The sequence below is a fragment of the Mobula birostris genome, chromosome 3, assembly GCF_030028105.1.
Source record: "Mobula birostris isolate sMobBir1 chromosome 3, sMobBir1.hap1, whole genome shotgun sequence".
Lineage (NCBI taxonomy): Eukaryota > Metazoa > Chordata > Chondrichthyes > Myliobatiformes > Myliobatidae > Mobula > Mobula birostris.
This window is the reverse complement of record NC_092372.1, coordinates 130,746,629-130,771,589: the sequence shown is the minus strand read 5'-3', so window position 1 is coordinate 130,771,589 and position 24,961 is coordinate 130,746,629.

Here is a 24,961-nt window from a genome sequence, read left to right as displayed (position 1 = left end):
AATTCCCCCTCTTGGAATTCAGCATCAATTTGATTTTACCAATCTACTTGCATATTGAAATCCCCCATGACTATTGCAACATTGCCATTTTGGTATGAATTTTCTATCTCCCATTGCAATTTGTGGATCACCTCCTTACTACTGTTTGGGGGTCTGTATAGAACTCCCATCAGGGTCTTTTTACCCTTGCAGTTTTTTAACTCTATCCATAATTACTCAATACCTTCCTCTTTCTAATGTTATATCTTTCTAATGATTTAATTTTATTTCTTTGAACTGAGCAACACCATGCCCTCTGCTTTCCTGCTTGTCCTTTTGATACAATGTGTGTCCTTGGATATTAAGCTTTCAAGTATAATTTTCTTTCAGCCAAATATTCACTGATGCCCTCAACATCATACATGCCAATCTGTAAATGTCGTACAAGTTTATCTACCTTATTCTGTATACTATGCACATTCAAATAGAACACTTTTAGTCCTATATTCACCCTATTCGATTTAGTCTGCCTTTTATGTCGCATCTCAACCTGTTAACTGCAATGTTGCCCTATCAACAGCCTCTCCTCACTACATATTGCCTCTGAGCGCCAGTTATCTTATCATCAGCACTATCATCTGTCTTTCCTATGATACTTCTTGTACAGAAATGTATGCAGCTCAGGACACCAGTTGCACCATGTTTAACCTTTTGATTTCTGACTTTGCCTGAGGTCTTACCAACATCTGCCTCCACAACCTCTCCACTAACTGTTTTGGCACTCTGGTTCCCATCCCCCCATTCAAATCCCACCATGCAGCGTTAGAAAACCTTAGCGCTAGGACAATAGTCCCCCTCCAGTTCAGTTGCAAACCATCCTTTCTGTACAGGTCCACCTTCCCCGGAAGAGCCCAATTATCCAAAAATCTTAAGTCCTCCCTCCTACACCTACTCTTTAGCCACATATTAAACTATATAATCTTCCTGGTTCTGGCCTCACTAGCACATGGCACGGGTAGCAATCTTGAGATCACAACCCTGGAGTTCTGGCCCTTTAACTTATCATCTAACTCCCTAAACTGCCTGTGCAGAACCTTGTCACTCGCCGTTCCATGTGATTGGTACTTACATCGACCATGACCTCTACCTGTTCACCCTCCTACTTAAGAATGTTGAAGACTTGATCTGAGATCCCAGGCCCTGAGCCCAAGCGACAACATACCATCTGGGAATCTCATTACCAGGACACCCTGTCTGTTCCTCTAACTAACACATTGCGTATTACCACAACGTACCTTTTCTCTCCTCCACCCCCCCCCCCCCCCCCGCCGAGTAACAGAGCCAGACTCAGTCCCAGAGACCCAACCACTGACTTTCTTCCCCTTTTCCACTCGGGCAGTGAACCTGAGTGAAACCCCTCCCCTCACAAACTTCTGATATCCTGACTGGTCACTGGTCAAAGATGGCAGAACTACGAGCAGATCACTTAATTTTGAGATTATTTAACTCTGATTGTTGCGTGAAATTATTGCAATTCAGCCCACACAAGAGTTTCGTTACAGTGACACCTCTTGATCTTTAAGTCTGCCACTGTGATGCCCAGCAAGTGGTCTTGCATTTTGCATTGACCCTTTGGTTTAATAGTAATAGTAAGCACAAGAGACACTGGGGGTATTGTTTAGGACCCTGGATTGGTGTAAGGGAGGAGCTGTAGGGGTAGCTGTAGTATCTGTCACGCTTGCAGGGATAAGAGCCGGAAAGGAGATAAGTGGGAAGGGACGGGTGTTGAAGGGAATCATCTAGAGAGCAACCCCTATAGAAAGCAGGGAGTGGGGAGGGGTTGGCAGGAAAAGATGTGCTTTGTGGTAGGACCCTCTTGGAGATAGCAGAAGTTACAGAAAATGATGAGCTGGAAATGGAAGCTCGTGGAATGAAACAAGGATAACTCTAACCCTGTTACCACAGTGGGAGGATGGAGTGAGAGAAAATGTGCAGGAAATAGAGGTGAAGCAGGTGAGGCAGCATTGACAATGAGATTCTGATAGTCTACATGTCTATTCTTTCTGATTGGCATTTCTTATCTGCACAGTTTTAAATTGACAGAACTGCTGAAATACTCAGAATGGTTTACGATTTATCATTGACATATTTATTAACTGTGTTTCTAGAATAATGGGTTTATCCAATTAAATTATCCACAGTAAAAATTAATTTTATTAACAGATGCTAAGAATGTGGACTTTAAGAGCAAACTGAATTAGTCTCTTTATTAACATCAGTTTTATAATCTTGTTGACAAACTCTTGACGTGACTTTGAGAGGAAATTGGCCTGATGGTGGGAGGCAGAGGGTGGTGGTGCAGGGTTGTTTACTAGTGTTGTGCCACAGCAATCAGAGCTGGTCCTTAATGATTGGGTTTATGGTTCATAATGATTTGATAGAACATATAGCAGGCATGAATAGCAAGTTGCAGATGACAATAAAATTGGTTGTGGGGTAGCAGTGATTCCAGAGGTTCAAAGTTCAAACATTCAAAGTACATTTATTATCAAGGTATGTGTAAATTATACAACCTTGAGATTCGCCTGCTTACAGGCAGCCAGAAAACAAGAAACCTGAAAGAATGCGGTTCTCTCAAGTGATGCTATGTCTTAGCTTGGAGAAAATTAGAAGTCGAACCTTTGAACCTATATTTGATTTTGAGAAAAGATGGGGTTCATTTGCTCGTTATTGTCATTTGAGTTAATTGATAGATTTCCTCCACGATCTAATTGTAGATTTTTGGTACATTTTTTTTCTTGTTGGTGGTTTGATGCTTATCTTTAGAAGCTTTTTGTATGACACATGGCTCCCGGGTTGAACACCTAATGGGGTTTTCTCACCCCCCACTTTTTCTTGCTTAGTAGGGTTTATTTTTATTATCACCAAAATTTTCAATCTTTAAAATAATGTTTTTTTTCTTGAGACATTGTAAATGTTGCTTACTTCGATGTACTCATGTTAATTTTGGATAATAGTAATAATAAAAAGATTTGAAAAGAAAAGAACGCAATAAAAAAACACCGACACATAATGCACAGACAGAGGTTATAAAAAATCACAACTCATGCAAACAATAAAAGCGAGCAAACAGCATTTAGGACAAGGTGAGTCCATAGACATGAAGCCTGGAGCAGGCGAAGCAAGCTCACGGCCTCAGTTCATCACATGGCAGGGCGTATCGTCATGGAGATCACAGATATGAAGCCTGGAGCAGCCGGAACAGGGCACCGCCCCAGACGCAGTGCCGTGAAGAGTGGAGTAAGTGTCATGTAGCAACGTGAGGAACTGGTCCGACACCTTGGCTTTTCAGTCCATCCAATCTGGCATTTAAGCTGTCCAAACAACGGGGCTTCCCCACACTAGGACCCAGGCCCCGCCACGTCTATACTCTCCGGGCCTGGATCCCGGCACCTCATTCTGGCTCGTACCCAATTTTTCTAAGCTTCCCCGGCACTTTGATCGATCCAACCTTGCTGTCGGTTAAGGTGGACGGGCTTTGAAACTCCTCTGACCTGATTTTTCTTTGTTCTGCTCTCTGCAACTCTGTCCCTGATGCTGACTCTGTCTTGAACATGCCTTGACCTCACTCGCCCTGACGATCGAGTCAGCCTCACCTTTGCTCACCTCTTCACTGTTTTCGGTGATAGTTTACCACAAATTTCACATAGAATATGTTAATAATAAAGTAGAAATTTCAACTTTGAACTTTGCTATAGTTCCCTGAAAGTGATGGCACAGGTAAACAAAACGTTTTGCATTCTTGCCTTCATGGGACAAAGAACTGAGTGTAGAATTTGGAATGTCATGTTACAGTTGTACAAATTGTTAGTTAGACCTGTTGTGGATGGTTCTGGTCACCATACCAGACAAAGGACAAGATTAATCTAGTTCAAAGTTCAAAGTAAATTTATTATCCAAGTACATATATGTCAAAATATACAACCCTGCGATTCATTTTCTTCTCTGCATACTCAAATCCGTAATAGAATAATAACCATAACAGAATCAATGAAAGACCACACCGACTTGGGTGTTCAACCAGTGTGAAAAAGTCAATAAACTGTTCAAATACAAAATGAAAGAAGTAATAATAATAAATAAATAAGCAATATATATCAAGAACATGAGATGAAGAGTTCTTGAAAGTGAGCCCATAGGTTGTGGAAATATTTCAGTGATGGGATGAGTGAAGTTGAGTGAAGTTATCCCTTTGGTTCAAGAGCCTGATGGTTGAGGGGTAATAACTATTCCTGAAGCAGGTGGTGTGGGTCCTGAGGCTCCTGTACCTTCTTCCTGAAGGCAGCAATGTGAAGAGAGAATATCCTGGGTGGTGGGGGGGTCGATGATGATGGATACTGCTTTCCTGCGACAGTGTTTCGTGTTGTAGATGTACTCAATGTTGGCAAGGGCTTTACCCTTGGCTTTATCCTGGACTTATTTCCTGGCATAATTTACATATTACTATTCAATTATTTATGGTTTTATTACTATTTAATTATTTATGGTGCAACTGTAACAAAAAACAATTTCCCCCAGGATCAATAAAGTATGACTATGACTATGACTACCCATGAGGAACTAGGCAATATCCAATATTTTTTGTAGAATTTTCCATTCAAAGGCATTGGTGTTTCCATACTAGGCTAGGATGCAGCCAGTCAATAAACTCTCCACCAAATGTCTATAGAAGCTTGTCAAAATTTTAGATGTCATGCCAAATCTTCATAAACTCCTAAGGAAGTAGAGGCCCTGCTGTGATTTCATTTAGGTGCTGGGTCCGATAAAGGGGCTCCGAAATAATTGAAAGTTTCTGACCTCTCCACCTCTGATCCTTCAGTAAGGACTGGTTCATGGGCCTCTGGTTTTCTTCTCCTAAAGTCAATAATCAGCTCCTTGGTCTTGCTGACATTGTGTAAGAGCTTGGTGTTACGGCACCACTCAGCCAGATTTTCAGTCTCTCTCCTATACACTGATTCACCACCACCTTTGATTCAGCCTACGACAGTTGTGTCGTCAGCAAACCTGAATATGGCATTGTAGCTGTGCTTGGCCACACAGTCACAGGTGTAAAGTGTTATGTTACTTCTGTTTAAACATACCGTGGGTTAACAGTAAAGAATCATATTCTGGAAGAATTATAGAACTTTTATTTACAGTAATAAACAAACACGTCTTAATCCAGCCAAGTGCTGGAACGTTCTGGCATGCTCAGTGCTCTGTCCAGTCATGTACTGGCACATCATTGCACGTGATATCACCACATAAAGTGAGTAGAAAAGTGGGCTCAGCACACAGCCTTGTGGTGCACCTGTAGAGATCGTGGTAGAAATATTGCTGCCAATCCGAACTCAATGGGGTCTGCAAGTGAGGAAATCAAGGATCCAATTGCTCAAGGAGGTATTGAGGCCAAAGTCTTGGAGCTTATTAATTAGAGGAAAGACAATATTAAACAAGAGAAATTGCCTGGATTGGAAGGCTTGAATTATAAGGAAAGAATGGAAGGCTGGAAATGTGAGGGAGGCTGAGGTGTGACCTTATAGAGGTCTATAAAATTACGAGGGGCATAAATAAGCAGGTAGGACAGCCAAGGTGGTGGAGTCTAAAAGTCGAGGGCACAGGTTTAAGCTGAGAGGAGTAACATTGAAAGAGATCTGTGGAATAGGTCAGTCACATAGGGTAGTAGCTGTATGGAAGGATTGCTGAAGAAGGTGGTAGAGGCAGGTACAATTGACACATTAAAAGCATCTTTGGACAGGCACATTGATGGGAAGGTTTAGAGCGATATGGACCAATCACAGATAGGATTATTTACTTATTTAGAGATACCGCACAGAGAATGCCCTTCCAACCCTTCAGCTGCACCAGCCCACAACCCCTGATAACATTGGTTTAACCCTGACCTAATCATGGGATAATTAACAATGAGCAAGCAACCCACCCGATATGGATCTGGACTGTGGAGATAACTGGAGGACTCGGAGAAAACCCATGCAATTTTCACAGGGAGGATGTACAGAAGATGCCAGTATTGAACTCTGAACTCCAATGTCCCAAGCTGTAGTAAGCATAGCACTGGCTGCTATGCTAACAGGGTGCCCCATAGGTTGGCATCTTGGTCAGCATGAATCAGTTGGGCAGACAGGCTTTTATCATGCTGTGTAATGCTATGAATTTATTTACTGTGTTTATGAAGCTGTCATGTTTATTCTGCTCCTGAAGATTATCTGTCCATCAGTTCCTTGCATTAATAGGGTAGGGATGGTGACCAATGAAATACTATACCATATTTTCCACAGCTGTGCAACTATTTTTCCATGTGTAATGGAAGTGCCAAGTCACTGGAGATGAACAAAATGGACCTCCCTCAGATTCGAAGGAAGGATAAATGCTTCCAGAGATCTTTTCAGAAGGTGAGACATTTAACTAATTATTAATGGTCTCGACCTGAAACGTTGACTGTACCTCTTCCTATTGATGCTGCCCGGCCTGCTGCGTTCCACCAGCATTTTGTGTGTGTTGCTTGAATTTCCAGCATCTGCAGATTTTCTCATGTTGATGTTAATATATTGATGATGGTCACTTTATGTATGGATTTAAATATAATGGAATATATTTTACACACAATTTGACAAAGGAGATCCGTTTCACCCATTCAGGGATATTAAAACCTTCACATTCAATAAAAGAAGAAACAAAGCTATTGAATAAAGTTGCCATCCTTAACTTTCAGTGAGAAGGTTGTTGATTCAAACCTTACACATAATTTAGGTGGATGCTCCTACTAAAGTGAGATAATAATGCTCCAGTGGAAACTCCAAATCATGGGTTTTTTAACTTGATGTGTTTGAAAGACCCCAAAACACCTTGTGAAAATGGTGCTGAGGAGTAATCTCAGTGTTTACAGTGATAAATACAATGAATTTATCCCAAAGCCAGGATCAATAAAATAGACAGCATCACACACAAAATGCTGGAGGAACTCAGCAAGTCCAGCAGCATCTATGGAGGAGAATAAATCATTGATGCTTCAGCAGAGACCCTTCTGCAGCAGTGGAATGGAAGGGGACAGAGGCCAGAATAAGAAGGTGGGGTAGAGGAAAAAGTACAAGCCAGCAGGTGATAGGTAAGACCGGGTGAGGAGATGTGGATGGTGGGGGGGGGGGGCAGTGAAGTCAGAAGCTGAGAGGTGATAGGTGGAAGAGGTAAAAGGCTGTTGAAGAAGGTATCTAATAGGAGAGGACAATGAACTATGGAAGAAAGGGAAGGGCAGGAAACAGAGGGAGCTGATGGACGGGTGAGGGGAAGGGACTTCATGAGTTCCTTGGGCATTTTGTGTGTGTTGCTCATGGTTTCCAGAATATGCAGAATCTCTTGTGTCAATGAAATAGATCCTTTAATCCTATTGGTGCTTTTATCTCTATTGTGTGCTGAAGATTGTTGGTACAAATTAATACCTACATTTATTATATTGCTACAGTGATTGAGCTTCAAAAAGTGGTCATTAAAACTTGTGGATACACAGTGTGTGAAAGACCATATTAGAACAATATCTTTCTCGTACCAAAAGATTTTTATCAAATGGACTAACTTGATGCCTGAAATTATGTTATATTGCTTGCAGAAAAAATGTTTGTCCAGAATCGTCAAGGGATTTCAGGAATACAGAAAGTATCTGCTGCTTGTGAGTCAGTGGATTAAGGATGATAACCGGCAGGTCGATGCAATGTTGAGCAGCACAAGGATTTTGGTTAACTTACTCCCACTTGAGGTAACAATTGTTTGGGACATAAACATTGTTTTGGGCATGGCCAGAAGAGGTTAAATGAATTTTATAGAATGGCACAGAATGTACAATGGAGTAACAGATATTTCAGACAAATATATTATGCTTGAGTTTATTCTTCAAACAAGCCTTCTTCTTTGTAACCCTTGTATTATAACTCGGAGTACTTCTGCCTTGCTTAAATGTTTATCTGCCTTGGCCTTAAGTATTTTACTTCAATTGCTAGATTAACCCAATTTGTAGATGTGTAGATCAGATTGCCATAGAAATCAGACTGCTAAGGCTTTTTAAGGCATTGGTCAGACTGCATTTGGAATGTTGTAAGCAGTTTTGGGGCCCTTATATAAGAAATTGCCTAATTCTGCTCCTATGTCATATATATAGAAACTGATAATCAAAGCAAAACCAGAAGAGTTTTGGTTAAGTCAGCTATATTAAATATAGTTCAGTAGATCCCCTGAACTTTGGAAGAGAGCAGTGATTGTTAGTGATCACATATCCTCCGTTTTCTTCCGTTGCTATGCAATGTCTATATTTGTCATAATAATAGCAAGATGATTAATGAGGAAACACACTTATTTAGATAGTCTTCTATTTGGAGTTTTGTTACTTGAAATAACTTCAAGATCATCACATCTGCCTAGACAAAAAAGTACTTACAATGGAACAACATTTTGAATGATTAAAAACATATTCTGCATAATTACTTATGCTTAGCTTAGTCAGCTAAAAATCTAAAAATAAAACTACCAAGTGCATTTTACATATGACCCATCTATTATCTTAATAGGTTCTAAGCCAAAGTATTGTCATATCTATCACTTATGCACTTCAGCAGCAAGTTAATAGTTTACAACTTTAGTATAGCCGTGAGTGCTTTATAACCTTAAGTGGACCAAGAGTAGAATTTCTGGAGGATACACTCGAGTTGTCATAACTTAGTGGTTATCTGAAGGAAACCCAGAAAAACAAATGAAGCCACATTTTTTACCCCTCTTATAGGTTTTTACCGAACATCTATCAAATTACTAATGCATTTCTTCAATTTTCATAGTCTCACTATGCTTGATTCTATTTCCATAATTATCAAATTATTGGCATTTCTGTGGAATGGTCCTGAATTTTAGCAATATCTTGGTTTAAGTTACTATTGTTTCACATAGGCTGTAAAAAAGCCTGATTTAATTTTCACTTTCCTTTTGAATATATAGAGCAGGACCCGGGAACGTATTGCTCAGTTGGACAAAAGCAATGAAGACGCTTTCCATATGGAACAATCCTCTAAGAGCGATTGGGATAAGCAAGTGACAATTTATGTTATTCTTCGAAACTTTGGTCTATTTATGGAGAGTACTATTCGAGTTATTCGATTCATTAAATGAATCCCCACACTTGTTTCTTTATGAGAGCAAAGCAGCATTCCAGTTCACATAAGTTCATTGATGAAATCTGCTTTCATAGTAGAATACATTGTTGTTCTATATTCAGAACCAGCAGTTTAATGTTAATTTCTGTGAAACTGAGAAGTATAAAGAATATTCGGCCTATTTATAATATTTAAGTTTATTATTTATTTTGGAAAAATATGAATTTAATGTTACTGAGTTAAAATCTAGTTTTGATAAAAAGCTTGACCTCAATGTACCAAAGTATAACTTTCTGCTGTTGCTGTAATTGGAAGTAAATAAACTTAAATAAATTGTAAGCTATTTCAAATCTATTTCCATTTGTTTGTTGTTCTTCATTTTCTGTTTGTCAGAATACAATTGTTTGTAAAATATTTGTTAAGTAACAATATGGAGTGACAATTTGGAAACTCAGCTGGATGTAATAGCGATATCATCATCCAGCTGAAAGTTTAACACTAAAGCTCCAGATACTAACTGCTGTTCCAGTCAGTCTGTTGAGCTCAAAATCAAAGGCTCAAAATTGAAGAAATTTGTGCATAACATCAACTGGATACCCAAGCTCCAGCTTAAATGTCTACACCACAAACCAGCCTCTTTGATACCAATTGCAGTAAACTTGAAGTGATTGGTCTGAGACGGTGTGAACTACCCCAATGGAGAACAACACTGGGTGCAAGCCCATTCAGAGACATATCATTGAACCTGTTCAAAATAATCGAATGCATGTTATGCTAGTTATGCTGGGGATATAAACAGGCATCTATAGACCAGTTTGGGTGTCATCAGTAACATGTAGAGTGCGAATATTTATCATTAAGAATGGTGTAACTGAATCATTAAAAATAAGGTGATTGGTTAGAGTTCACATAATGTGTAAAAAGGAAATATTATTTGAAAATGTTTCTGAGGAAATAGTTTGAGAAGGACCAATGAAGTTAATGCAAATGGAGTTTTAGGAAATTTTAATAAGGTAAAGTATTAGAATAGTTAACTATGAGAAGCAACAGAAGAGATTTCTACACCCTTGCAATGAACTTTGCGTTCTCACTAGTCGCAGGAGAAATACCAGATGGTTAGAGGGAGACAAATGTTATTCCTTTGTTCAAAGGAAGGGAGCAGGGATAACCCTGGGAATTATAATCAGTGAGTCATACTTCAGTGGTAGGAAAATTATTGCAGATGATACTTCGAGACAGGATTTACGAGCCTTTGGTGAAGTATAGTATGATTAGAGATAGCTGGCATGGCTTTGGGAGGGCAGGGCATGCCTCACAAGCCTGATTGCATACTTTGAGGATGTGACAGAGCACATTGATGAAGATAGAACAGTGGATGGAGTGTATATGGATATCATTAAGGCATTTGGTAAGATTCCCCATAGTAGGGCCATTCATCAGGTCAGAAGGCATAAGATCCAGGGGAACTTGGTTATGTGGGTACAGAATTACCTTGCCCGTAGATGAAAGAGGGTGGTGGTAGATGAAGAGTATTCTGTCGAGAGATCACTAACCAGTTGTGTTCTACAGTGATCTGTTCTGGGATCCCTGATCATGGTGACTAATATAAGTGAACTGCATGAAGAAGTGGAAAGTTGGTCAGTAATTTGCAGAAGACACCAAAGTTGATGGAGTTCTAGATACTGTGCAGGGTTATTATAGGTTTTAATAGGACATTGACATTGACAGGATGCAGAACTGGGCTGAGAAGTGGCAGATGGAGCTCTACCCGGAAAAGTGTGAAGTGATTCATTTTTGAAGGTTGAATTTGAAGGAAGAATACAGGGTTAATGGTAAAATACTAAGCAGTGTGGAGGAGCAGAGAGATCTTGGATACAATGTCCATAGATCCCTCAAAGTTCCACGCCAGTTAACAGGGTTGTGAAGAAGGTGTATGATGTGTTGGGTTTCACCAGTCAGGGGACTGAGTTCCAAGAGCCATGAGGTAATCTTACAGCTCTGTAAAACCCAGACCACACTTAGAATATTGTGTTCAGTTTTAGTAGCCTCATTATTGGAAAGATGTGGAAACTTTAGGGAGGGTGCTGAGGAGGTTTGCCAGGATACTGACAGAATGAGAGGGCATATCTTATGAAGATAGGCTGAGCGAACTAAGGCTTTTCTCTTTAGAGTGAAGAAGGATAAGAGGTGATTTGAAAGAGGTGCACAGGATGATAAGAGGCATAGACAGAGTCGATAGCTAGAGGCATTTTTCCAATTGGGAGATGGCTAATACAAGGGGGGCCTAATTTTAAAGTAATTGGAGGAAAGTATAAGGATGTCAGAAGTAAGCCCTTTACACAGGGAGTGTTGAGTGAATGGAATGCCCTGTCAGTGATGGTGATAGAGGCAGATATACAGCATTTGGGGCATTTAAGAAAATCCTAGATAGGCATATGGATGATAGAAAGCTGGAGGGCTGTGTAAGTGCAAAGATTTAGATTGAACTCAGAGTGGATTCAGAGGTTGGCACGACATCATGGTCCCATGCGCCTGACTGGGCTGTGATGTTCTATGTTTGTAAGTAGCAGGCAACATGTTATTAAACAAGATTACGCCTCATTAAATTAAGAATCAGTTAATAGACAAAAGTTAAATAAATGAATCATTTTCACGTAGTCGACTTCAGGTATTGGAGAACATAAACACAGCATTTCAGCTTCAGCTATTTGGAAAAATTACTCAGCACTTCTGCATCTAAGTTATTAGCACATATTTCTGATTATATAAATCTCAACTGTAAATTAAGCCAAGATTGATATCTTAACTGGTAATAGTAAATTTCATTTTGCATATGGTGGGAGTTTCTGCAAGGGTAAAGAAAATGAGATTATTTGATATATGGCATAGACATGTTGGATTCCACACTCTGTAGGATGCATCTAGGTTAAATGATCGGGCAAGAATAAAATAGATAAAAAAACTACATGGAAATATGTGAAGTTTTCCACTGAAGTAAGAACATAGAAAATGACAATATTACTTAAATGGTAAGATTATAGTAAATATTTGTCTTAAAAGAGGCTTGTATAGCCTTGCATAGAGATCCCAGAGGGTTAACATTAAGGTAACAGAGCAATTAGAAAAAATAATTGTTTTTTTTTCATCCTTTTGAAAGGTACCCAATAGCGTAGTGGTTAATTATGTGCTATCACTGTTTGAAGCCTTGGAGCTCGGAATTCAGTTACAGTGTCCTCTGTAAGAAGTTTGCACATCCTTCCCATGAGCACGTGGGTTTCCTCTGGGTGCTCTCGTTTCCTCCCACAATCCAAAGATGTACTGATTAATAGGTTATGATTATGAAGACATGTAGTCCTCTTTTATTGTCATTTAGTCATGCAGGCATTAAGAAATGATACAATATTTCCTCCGGTGTGATATCACAAAACACAGGATAAACCAAGACTGAAAAAACTGACAAAACCACATAATTATACATATAGTTACTAACAGTGTAACAATACCATAACTTGATGAAGAAAGTCCGTTAGCACCGTAAAGTTCAAAGTTTCTCAAATGTCCCACATCTCACGCAGACGGGAGAAGGATGAAAAACTCTCCCTGCCATGCGGACCACAATCCGACTCTGAGTCATCCGAAAACTTCGAGCACTGATCAGCTCTCCGACACCGAGTACTGAGCGCCATCTCTGTCTGAACGATTCGACCTCCTTCTCGGTCGCCAAAAGCAGGCAAGGCCAGGGATTTTGAGGCCTACCCTCCGTAAAGGTTCCCAACCACACAGTAACAACAGCAGCGGACGGGCGTTTCAGAAATTTCTCCAGATGTTCCTCTGTGCTTTCACATCTATTCTCCATCAAATCAGAATTGTCCACAGCCCCTATTTAACAGATACGATATCATTTTTCACCAGAGGGCTTCGAACATGCAGGTGCGCTGCCATCTTCTCCTCCCACCTTTTAGCCGGTTAATTGGTCATTGTAAATCATCCTGTGATTAGACAAGGGTTAAATAGGTGGGTTGCAATGTGGTGTGGCTCATTGGGCCAGAAGGGCCAGTTATGCACTGTACCTCTAATTTTAAAAAATAATTATTAATATTTAATTATAAATTAATCTGGACATTACAGTGTGATCACAAGTATGTACAGTAGGTCCTTTTTGGCAAAAGGGTTTATTATTATCACATCTGCTGAGGTGCAGTGAAAAACATCCATGAGATCAACTAATTACAGTGATGCATTGACGTAATGCAGTGTAAAACAATAGTGAGTGCAGAATGAAGTGTTACAGTACACAGGCAGATATGGTCACAAAGAGAGCTTTTGTCACATTCGCCTTCATAAATTACAGTATTGAGTAGTGTGGACCTGACTGCTACTGTTAATATCTTTTCAGCTTGGCAGCTAATTATACATAGAAACATACATAGAAAATAGGTGCAGGAGTAGGCCATTCGGCCCTTCGAGCCTGCACCGTCATTTATTATGATCATGGCTGATCATCCAACTCAGAACCCCGCCCCAGCCTTCCCTCCATACCCCCTGACCCCCGTAGCCACAAGGGCCATATCTAACTCCCTCTTAAATATAGCCAATGAACTGGCCTCAACTGTTTCCTGTGGCAGAGAATTCCACAGATTCACCACTCTTTGTGTGAAGAAGTTTTTCCTAATCTCGGTCCTAAAAGGCTTCCCCTCTATCCTCAAACTGTGGCCCCTCATTCTGGACTTCGCCAACATCGGGAACAATCTTCCTGCATCTAGCCTGTCCAATCCCTTTAGGATCTTATACGTTTCAATCAGATCCCCCCTCAATCTTCTAAATTCCAACGAGTACAAGCCCAGTTCATCCAGTCTTTCTTCATATGAAAGTCCTGCCATCCCAGGAATCAATCTGGTGAACCTTCTTTGTACTCCCTCTATGGCAAGGATGTCTTTCCTCAGATTAGGGGACCAAAACTGCACACAATACTCCAGGTGTGGTCTCACCAAGGCCTTGTACAACTGCAGTAGTACCTCCCTGCTCCTGTACTCGAATCCTCTCGCTATAAATGCCAGCATACCATTTGCCTTTTTCACCGCCTGCTGTACCTGCATGCCCACTTTCAATGACTGGTGTATAATGACACCCAGGTCTCGTTGCACCTCCCCTTTTCCTAATCGGCCACCATTCAGATAATAATCTGTTTTCCTATTTTTGCCACCAAAGTGGATAACTTCACATTTATTCACATTAAATTGCATCTGCCATGAATTTGCCCACTCACCCAACCTATCCAAGTCACCCTGCATCCTCTTAGCATCCTCCTCACAGCTAACACTGCCATCCAGCTTCGTGTCATCCGCAAACTTGGAGATACTGCATTTAATTCCCTCATCCAAGTCATTAATATATATTGTAAACAACTGAGGTCCCAGCACTGAGCCCTGTGGTACCCCACTAGTCACCGCCTGCCATTCTGAAAAGGTCCCGTTTATTCCCACTCTTTGCTTCCTGTCTGCTAACCAACTCTCCACCCACACCAATACCTTACCCGCAATACCGTGTGCTTTAAGTTTGCACACTAATCTCCTGTGTGGGACCTTGTCAAAAGCCTTCTGAAAATCCAAATATACCACATCCACTGGTTCTCCCCTATCCACTCTACTAGTTACATCCTCAAAAAATTCTATGAGATTCATCAGACATGATTTTCCTTTCACAAATCCATGCTGACTTTGTCCGATCATTTCACCGCTTCCCAAATGTGCTGTTATCACATCCTTGATAACTGACTCCAGCAGTTTCCCCACCACCGACGTTAGGCTAACCGGTCTATAATTCCCCGGTTTCTCTCTCCCTCCTTTTTTAAAAAGTGGAGTTACATTAGCCACCCTCCAATCCTCAGGAACTAGTCCAGAATCTAACGAGTTTTGAAAAATTATCACTAATGCATCCACTATTTCTTGGGCTACTTCCTTAAGCACCCTGGGATGCAGACCATCTGGCCCTGGGGATTTATCTGCCTTCAATCCCTTCAATTTACCTAACACCACTTCCCTACTAACATGTATTTCGCTCAGTTCCTCCATCTTATTGGACCCTCTATCCCCTACTATTTCTGGAAGATTATTTATGTCCTCCTTAGTGAAGACAGAACCAAAGTAATTATTCAATTGGTCTGCCATGTCCTTGCTCCCCATAATCAATTCACCTGTTTCTGTCTGCAGGGGACCTACATTTGTCTTTACCAGTCTTTTCCTTTTCACATATCTATAAAAGCTTTTACAGTCCGTTTTTATGTTTCCTGCCAGTTTTCTCTCATAATCTTTTTTCCCCTTCCTAATTAAGCCCTTTGTCCTCCTCTGCTGAACTTTGAATTTCTCCCAGTCCTCAGGTGATCCACTTTCTCTGGCTAATTTGTATGCTTCTTCTTTGGAATTGATACTATCCCTAATTTCTCTTGTCAGCCACGGGTGCACTACCTTCCTTGATTTATTCTTTTGCCAAACTGGGATGAACAATTGTTGTAGTTCATCCATGCAACTTTTAAATGCTTGCCATTGCATATCCACCGTTAATCCTTTAAGTGTCATTTGCCAGTCTATCTTAGCTAATTCACGTCTCATACCTTCAAAGTTACCCCTCTTTAAGTTCAGAACCTTTGTTTCTGAATTAACTATGTCACTCTCCATCTTAATGAAGAATTCCACCATATTATGGTCACTCTTACCCAAGGGGCCTCTCACGACAAGATCGCTAATTAACCCTTCCTCATAGCTCATAACCCAGTCCAGAATAGCCTGCTCTCTAGTTGGTTCCTCGACATGTTGGTTCAAAAAACCATCCCGCATACATTCCAAGAAATCCTCTTCCTCAGCACCTTTACCAATTTGGTTCACCCAATCTACATGTAGGTTGAAGTCACCCATTATAACTGCTGTTCCTTTATTGCACACATTTCTAATTTCCTGTTTAATACCATCTCCGACCTCACTACTACTGTTAGGTGGCCTGTACACAACTCCCACCAGCGTCTTCTGCCCCTTAGTGTTATGCAGCTCTACCCATATCGATTCCATATCTTCCCGGCTTATGTCCTTCCTTTCTATTGCGTTAATCTCTTCTTTAACCAGCAACGCCACCCCACCTCTGCTTCCTTCATGTCTATCCCTCCTGAATATTGAATATCCCTGAACGTTGAGCTCCCATCCCTGGTCACCCTGGAGCCATGTCTCTGTGATCCCAACTATATCATAATCATTAATAACAATCTGCACTTTCAATTCATCCACCTTATTGCGAATGCTCCTTGCATTGACATACAAAGCCTTCAGGCGCTCTTTTACAACTCTCTTAGTCCTTTTACAATTATGCTGAAAAGTGGCCCTTTTTAATGCTTGCCCTGGATTTGTCAGCCTGCCACTTTTACTTTTCTCCATAGTACTTTTTGTTTCTACCCTCACTTTACACCCCTCTGTGTCTCTGCACTGGTTCCCATCCCCCTGTAGTGAACTAACCTCCTCACGCCTAGCCTCTTTAATTTGATTCCCACCCCCCAACCATTCTAGTTTAAAGTCACCTCAGTAGCCCCCGCTAATCTCCCTGCCAGGATATTGGTCCCCCTAGGATTCAGGTGCAACCCGTCCTTTTTGTACAGGTCACGCCTGCGCCAAAAGAGGTCCCAATGATCCAAAAACTTGAATCCCTGCCCCCTGCTCCAATCCCTCAGCCACGCATTTATCCTCCACCTCATCACATTCCTGCTCTCACTGTCGCGTGGCACAGGCAGTAATCCCGAGATTACTACCTTGGCGGTCCTTTTTCTCAACTCCCTTCCTAGCTCCCTATATTCTCCTTTCAGGACCTCATCCCTTTTCCTACCTATGTCATTGGTACCTATATGTACCACGACCTCTGGCTCCTCACCCTCCCACTTCAGGATATCTTGGACACGATCAGAAATATCCCGGACCCTGGCACCAGGGAGGCAAACTACCATCCGGGTCTCTGGACTGCGTCCACAGAATCGCCTATCTGACCCCCTTACTATCGAGTCCCCTATCACAACTGCCCTTCTCTTCCTTGCCCTACCCTTCTGAGCTACAGGGCCAGACTCTGTGCCGGAGGCACGGCCACTGTCGCTTCCCCCGGGTAAGCTGTCCCCCCCAACAGTACTCAAACAGGATTATGTGCTTGTATTCAAACAGTAAGCTGCCCCTCCCAACAGTACTCAAACAGGATTATGTGCTTGTATTTTATATAATTACTGATATACAAGTAACTGCTTAGTATGCTTCCCAGTAGCCACCGTATGTATATGCAGTTGTTCAGTGTGTGTCCTAGTGGTTACATTTGTATGACTCTGGGACTTAGAATGTACACAATGAGGAATAGAAATGTACATTGAATGGTATTGGGACACTAGATATGGACCTTCATTAACCAAAAATATTGGATGCCATTGCAGATGTACACATTTTGAACAAAATAATACCTGATATGGCTGCTTCCCCTCACTTAAATCCCTTACCAGCACTAACTTTTTGCAGTCCTGTAGCTCAGAACATCATTGTTGTCTCAATTTTTGAAAACATTAATGAGTTGTGACCTGACCTCAGATGGCGGGACCTGATGACCTAACATGAACCACCCTTATGGCTTTCTAACAACTTGCACCATCAAAGGACTTTTCAATTATCTCTAAATGTCTTTGATGATTGATGATATTTAGAAGCAATTGATGTATGTTTAATTAAAACTACTTGAAAAGCAGTTATTAAAAAAAATCATATTAAATTGCTACATGTCAAATAACACTATGTAGGAGCCAAGTAATAAGTGCCATCTCTTCTTGACTACTCAGCAAATTCACATGCTAATCTCATTACTTCCCAAGATTAAGAAAAAGAGACAAAATAAATACTTTTCAAGCACTGATTGCTATTGTAGTGCATTCGTAGGGGATGTGAAACAAGAGTTGAAATAAACATATTATATTGAAGGTCATGTTGCTGCAACAAGTAATTATGTGTCTCACCTTCCATGAAACAATGCTTCTCAAATTCCAAGGCATGCTTTGCCTAACATAGAGCAGGTGACCTGCAGGATAATGTGAAACCAAATAACAGGTTGTGTGACGTCAGTGCTTCTGTTGTAGGAAGAAAATCTTCCGTCCATACTACCTCCTCTGCATGCAATAAAACAGAGGCTGATTTACCTGCACTAATTGCACATTAAGGATTATTGAAGGACAGACACGTGCTGAAAAAGCAGGAGGAACAGCTATGGAAATGGAAGGAAAAGCATAAGTTGCAGAAAGAAATTGCTGCACATAAGACTAAAGTGCTAAGGCTTCAATTGTGGCAAGTGTTAAAAGTGCAGAACGGTACTACGGTGAGAATTCTTACATTGAAAATGTACAAAGAAAAACAAAACACTCAATATTGATTTATTTATTCCTTAAGTGTCTGCGAAACATGAACAAGACTCCTAAGACGTAGTTTCTGGGTGTTTGCTTTCAACCTGCACTAATGGGGCACTCTGAACCTATGTCATACCCAACATCTCAAAGTGCTCTTGGGGACATTAATTTACAGCATGGAAACACTCTTGTTTTAGATGTTAGAGGTCTGAATAGACTATTGATATCATGAGGAACCAAAATGAAATAACAGCCTTATTAGTACAACAGTGCATGTTCTCTTTGTCAAATGAGAGATTCAAATCTTCAAAGAGATCTGCTGCAGTATCATGCATTCATGAGGGCTTTTGAATATAGTGTTGAAAGCAAAACTAACAGTTTAGTGATTGACTATTTCTTGGGTGGTACACTAGAGGTCACCTGACAGAACTTGTTAGAAGTTGCCAGCATGTTGACCTTCAGAAAAGGATATCCAAAACTTAATGCTTTACTACAGGAATATTTTGGTAATGAGCAGAAAATTGCATCTGCTTACATGCAAAAGACTCTTTCTTGGGTACCTATCTACTCTGAAGATATGAAGACTCTTCAAGACTACAGTCTTTTTCTTAGAGGATGTTGTAATATCATGGAAGAAGTGCAATACATGTGTAGCTGGACATGCCTACTAATATGTCTATTGTCATCAAGAAATTGCCCTATATGCTTAAAGATAAATGGAGAACAGTGGTCTATAAACTACAAGGATGGCACAACCATAAGATTACTTTCACTGACATTGTAAGTTTCATTGAAAGGCAAGTTGCTACTCACCCACTGTTTGGGAATATACGGGATGCTTCATCACTGGCAATAAGCAAAGGTGTAAGTAGTCACAATTTCATTCTAAGGCTAAAGGAAACAGCTTTGTCACTATCGTGGCCACTGTGAACAGTAAAGCTAAAACTGAACCTCAGACCAGTAGAAGTGAAATGGTGTCATCAGCCAGAAGAGTTTGTTTGTTCTACAAGGGTGAACATACTCTCAGCTGGAGAAAACGGCTCCTAGTGAGACAATTGCCTCTCTAAAAGAAAATTGTGCCTGCTTTGGCTGTTTGTGCACAGGACACATCAGCAAGGATCGCAGGAAGTGTCTTTTATGCAAGGTATTCAGTGGCAAGCAACCCAGCCTACTTCACATTCACTCTAATGAAAAGGTTGCAGAATCATAACAAGCTGTGAAAGAAACAGAAAAACAGTGAGTAGTGTCTTGATATCTAATGGCCTTACAGGGTCTGGTGATCATGATTGTAAACTTCCCATAGTTCCAATACAAGTGAAGTCTCAGAAGGGTAAAGAGACAGTGGTTACTTATGTTTTCCTAGATCCAGGGAGAACAACAAGGGAGTGCTCTGAACCGTGACCTCATGAACAAGCTCAAACTCACAGGAAAAAGGACACGCATTCTCTTACACAACATGGCTCAAGAGAAGATCATGAATAGTGACATTGTTTCAGGATTGGGTTAGATATTAGAAACTATTGTGAACAACCTAATATCTATGCACAGGAAAGTATGCTTGTCCACAAAGGGAAGATTCCATGACAGAGGATCTCCAGGGATGGTCCCACTTGATTCAGAAAATGATCTGCTGATAGGGACAAATGTACCTAAAGCACTAGAGCTATTGCAAGTGAATCACAGTGTGAATGATGGACCTTATGCAAGAAGAACAATGTTCAAATTGCATAGGGACTGTGAATGGATCACTGAAAGGTGATCATGGTGATGGAAGAGACTTTGCATAGCCAGAGCTAACAGTTAACAGGATCTCAGTTTTGAACTTGGATGAGCTTTGGCAGCGGACTGCCCTGTCCAAGATAGACCATTCACGAGAAGGGGGATCTTCTCCACAGTAAGTTCTATCTATGATCCTTTAAGAATCTTGTGTTCAGCGGTGCTGCTAAGAAGATCCTATAAGATCTATGTATTAAAGAGCTTGGCTGGGATGATACTAAACCAACATCAGCAGCTCATGAGTGGAAAAGCTGGCTGGAAGAACTGTCGGTTGGAAAACTTCACAGATGTTAAATGTTTGAAGGCCCTGAATTTTGGAGAAGTTATTGCTGCACTTTACAAATGCAAGTGAAGATGACTATGGAGCAGAGACCTACATATTGTGGCACAACATCTGCTCTCAGGTGCCCCGCTTTTATCATGGGAAAATCTAGGGTAGCTCCACTGAAGTCAATTTCCATCCCTTATTTCGAGCTCACCGCTGCTACGATGTCAAGCTGCATGGACACATTGTGGAGGAAGGAATTGTACATACAGCTTCATAACTCAGTTTTTTGGTCTGATAGTATATATATGCTGAAGTAGATCAAGAATGAAACTTCCAGGTTCTGAACCCTCATTGCAAACAGAGCTTCAGAAATTCTTAAGCTCTCACAAGCATTTTAGTGGAGGTATGCAAACACTTGAAAAGAACCCAGCAGATGTGGTCTTAAGATGGTTGAAGGTGAAAGCGTTCCTGAAGAATTGGATGTGGGTGTCAGGGCCTTAGTAACTTCAGCCGGAAAGGGAATGGCCTGTGAATCTCACTTGTTCTGGAGAACCCCTACCAAATGATCTAGAAGTCGAGAGAAGTATTACAATGAATGCCATGCAGATTAAAGAGAAAAGGGAAACAATAACATGTATAATCCCACTTGGACCTGTTAGAGGAAGATTCAAAAACCTACTCTTGTTTCTTAGTCAGAAGAGCAGCAAGTAAACATTACTCTTGCTCAGTCTGACATGGATGAAGAACAACAAAGGTATTCTTTGGAGAGAGGGATTGAGAAGGCTAAAGGTCAGATTGGCCAAGATTTACTCTCAGTGGAGTAGCTCAGAAAGACTGAAATGAAGATCACTGAGTTTGCGAAAGAAAGATTTCCAGACAAATTCTCAAATTTGTAAGGGAGGAAAAAGTGAAGAGGAACAGCCATATTTTCAAGCTCAATCTGGTATTTGAAGATGGAGAGTTAGTGATTGGCTTAGTAGGGCAGCCATGCCTGAGGAGTCTAAACATCCTGTTATTCTGGCAAAGGATTTCATATCTCAGGCCAGATTGATTCCTGGGATGGCAGGACTTTCATATGAAGAAAGACTGGATCAACTGGGCTTATACTCGTTGGAATTTAGAAGATTGAGGGGGGATCTTATTGAAACGTATAAAATCCTAAAGGGATTGGACAGGTTAGATGCAGGAAGATTGTTCCCGATGTTGGGGAAGTCCAGAACGAGGGGTCACAGTTTAAGGATAAAGGAGAAGCCTTTTAGGACCGAGATTAGGAAAAACTTCTTCACACAGAGAGTGGTGAATCTGTGGAATTCTCTGCCACAGGAAACAGTTGAGGCCAGTTCATTGGCTATATTTAAAAGGGAGTTAGATATGGCCCTTGTGGCTAAAGGGATCAGGGGGTATGGAGGGAAGGCTGGTACAGGGTTCTGAGTTGGATGATCAGCCATGATCATACTGAATGACGGTGCAGGCTCGAAAGGCAGAATGGCCTACTCCTGCACCTGTTTTCTATGTTTCTATGTTTTTCTATGTTACATCATTCTGAGATGTACATCAAGAGATGGGACATGGTGGCTGTGACCACACTATCCACATTGCACCAAAAGTACTGGATTCCTGTTGCTACACAAGGAGAATCCAGTCTAAGTGTGTCATTTGTTGTTGCTTGCATGCAGCTCCAGAATGTCAGCATGTGGCTGGTCTACCGCTGGACAGGGTCTGTCAAGATGATTCTCCGCTTACACATGTAGGAGTGAACTACTTTGGACCTTTTGAGGTGACAGGCAGAAGGAGGACAGCGAAGAGTTATGGGGTCGTATTTACCTGTCTACCTATACGAGTTGCTCACATTGAAGTGGCATCTTCTTTAGACATAGATTCCTTTGTTAATGCAATTCGATGCTTTATAGCAAGATGAGGACAAGTTCGTGAACTGTGCTCTAATAATGTGAAAAACTTTGTTGGAGCTGAGTGTGAGTTGCGAGAAAGAAGTGGAATCATTCACAGATCAGTGATGTCCTTCTTCAAAAGGAAACTGAGTTTTTAACCAACCCCGCCCCCCCAACTGACTTTTTCACATCATGGAGAAACATGGGATAGATTGATCAGGTCTGTACGAAAGGTCCTCAATTCCACCATGAAGGTACAGAATCTTTACGCAGAGGGTTTCCACACAGTTCTTTGTGAAGTAGAGTCTATGATCAATTGTCATCCAATTAGTAAAGCATCCTTTGATCCCAATGATTTGTAAGCACTAACACCCAACCATCTGTTGCTCCTGAAGACCTCACCATCCTTAACACCAGCGTTCCAAAAGGAAGACATTTATGTACGTTCATCGTAGATGGAAACAGGTCCAACACATGTCAAACTTATTTTGGAAACGGTAGTTCAAGGAGTACTAGTGACAGCTACAGGAATGTCAGAAATGGTTGAGTATAAAATGCACTTTCCTCCTAGGAGACATTGTGCTTATGGTTGACAACACAGCACCTCGAAACTCCTGGGTCGTAAAAAGAGTCATTCAAGTCTTTCCAGACAGAAATGGATTTGTGCAGCAGCTGCACATCAAGACCAAGATCCACTGTCTGGACAGGCCTATAACCAAGATCGGTCTTCTACAGGAGGCAGAGGTTTGAGAAGTTACAGTTCTAGAAGTCTCATACTTTGACTTGACTTACTGACTTGACAGAGAGTGGTGGTAAAGATCACCCTGTACTAGCTAAGTGCTGGTAACCTCTGGACTAGGTGACTGCTACATGACTTGACTAGAAGGAGAAAGAGGAAGAAGGACATTGCATAAATATTAAGATGTTTATCCTTGAAGGTTTCATGTCTCCTATTTTAGTAGCATGCAGTTGCAATTCTTATAGTGTGATAATTAAGAGACTGGGATGTTGAAGTCATGCATCTATTTTCTGTCTGTGTTGTATTTTGTGGTGTGTTTATTATGGTAATCTGTCATGTCAGTTAGAGAATGGTAGAAGTTAAAAAATGTAGTTATGTATTCTCATTTTGTTAGTTGTTTAGTCTAGTTGGGTGTGGGTAAGCCGCAGGATGCTGTTTTTGTTTTACCACTTACGATGATATGGTTATTAGACCGACTTAAATATATATAGAACACTAATTTTGATATTGCTTAAATATGCTAACTAGACGGGTAATTGGAACACTTAACATCGCTATTAGACTGCTAATTAGACAGTTATATCGCTAATTTAGTTTCATTTTGCAGAGGTTCTACACCACATTCTACAGAGGTTGTATTGAGAGCATCCTGAGCAGCTGCATCACGGCCTGGTTCGGAAATTGTACCATCTCAGATCGCAAGACCCTGTAGCGGATAGTGAGGTCAGCTGAGAAGATCATCGGGGTCTCTCTTCTCGCCATCACAGATGTTTACACCACACGCTGCATCGGCAAAGCAAACAGTATTATGAAAGACCCCATGCACCCCTCATATAAACTCTTCTCCCTCCTGCCTTCTGGAAAAAGGCACCGAAGCATTCGGGCTCTCACGACCAGACTATGTAACAGTTTCTTCCCCCAAGCCACCAGACTCCTCAATACCCAGAGTCTGGACTGACACCAACCTACTGCCCTCTACTGTGCCTATTGTCTTGTTTATTATTTATTGTAATGCCTGCACTGTTTTGTGCACTTTATGCTGTCCTGGATAGGACTGTAGTCTATTGTAGTTTTTGTGTTTTTTTCTTATGTAGTTCAGTGTAATTTTTGTATTGTTTCATGTAGCACCATGGCCCTGGAAAACATTGTCTCGTTTTTACTGTGTCCTGTACCAGCCGTTATGATTGAAATGACAATAAAAAGTGACCTGACTTGCTTGACTTGACTTGATTAGTTTTCCACTGCTTCAAGATCGTTTATCTTTGCTAGTTTCATAATAAAGGATCAAAAGTACTTTTATCGAATTTGGAACGTCATTATTTGGAAATGCGCCATACAATGTCGAACTTCTGCTTTTTTTTGGTTTGTTTTAAAGTAACTGCTGCACCCTACTTAAAATAAAGAAAAAAATTGTCTATGGTCCAACATCCCTCTCCCTTGCCTTTTCTCCATAGTCTTTCCCCATTTCCTTTTTCAGTAATTATTCAATTCCTTTCTCACATCTACAGCTAAAACTTCTTCCATCATGAATAAACTTTTCTCAGGCTTCCAGCTGGGTATAGGTATTGGTTTTAACTGAGGTTTTGATGCCAAACTCTGTCATCTTCATCAGGGATGCATCAGGAATGCCCGTCAGTTAAAATCAATACCTGTAACAGACTGGAAGCCTGAGAAGAGTTTACTCATCACATATGCCAGGAAAGCACTATATCCTTT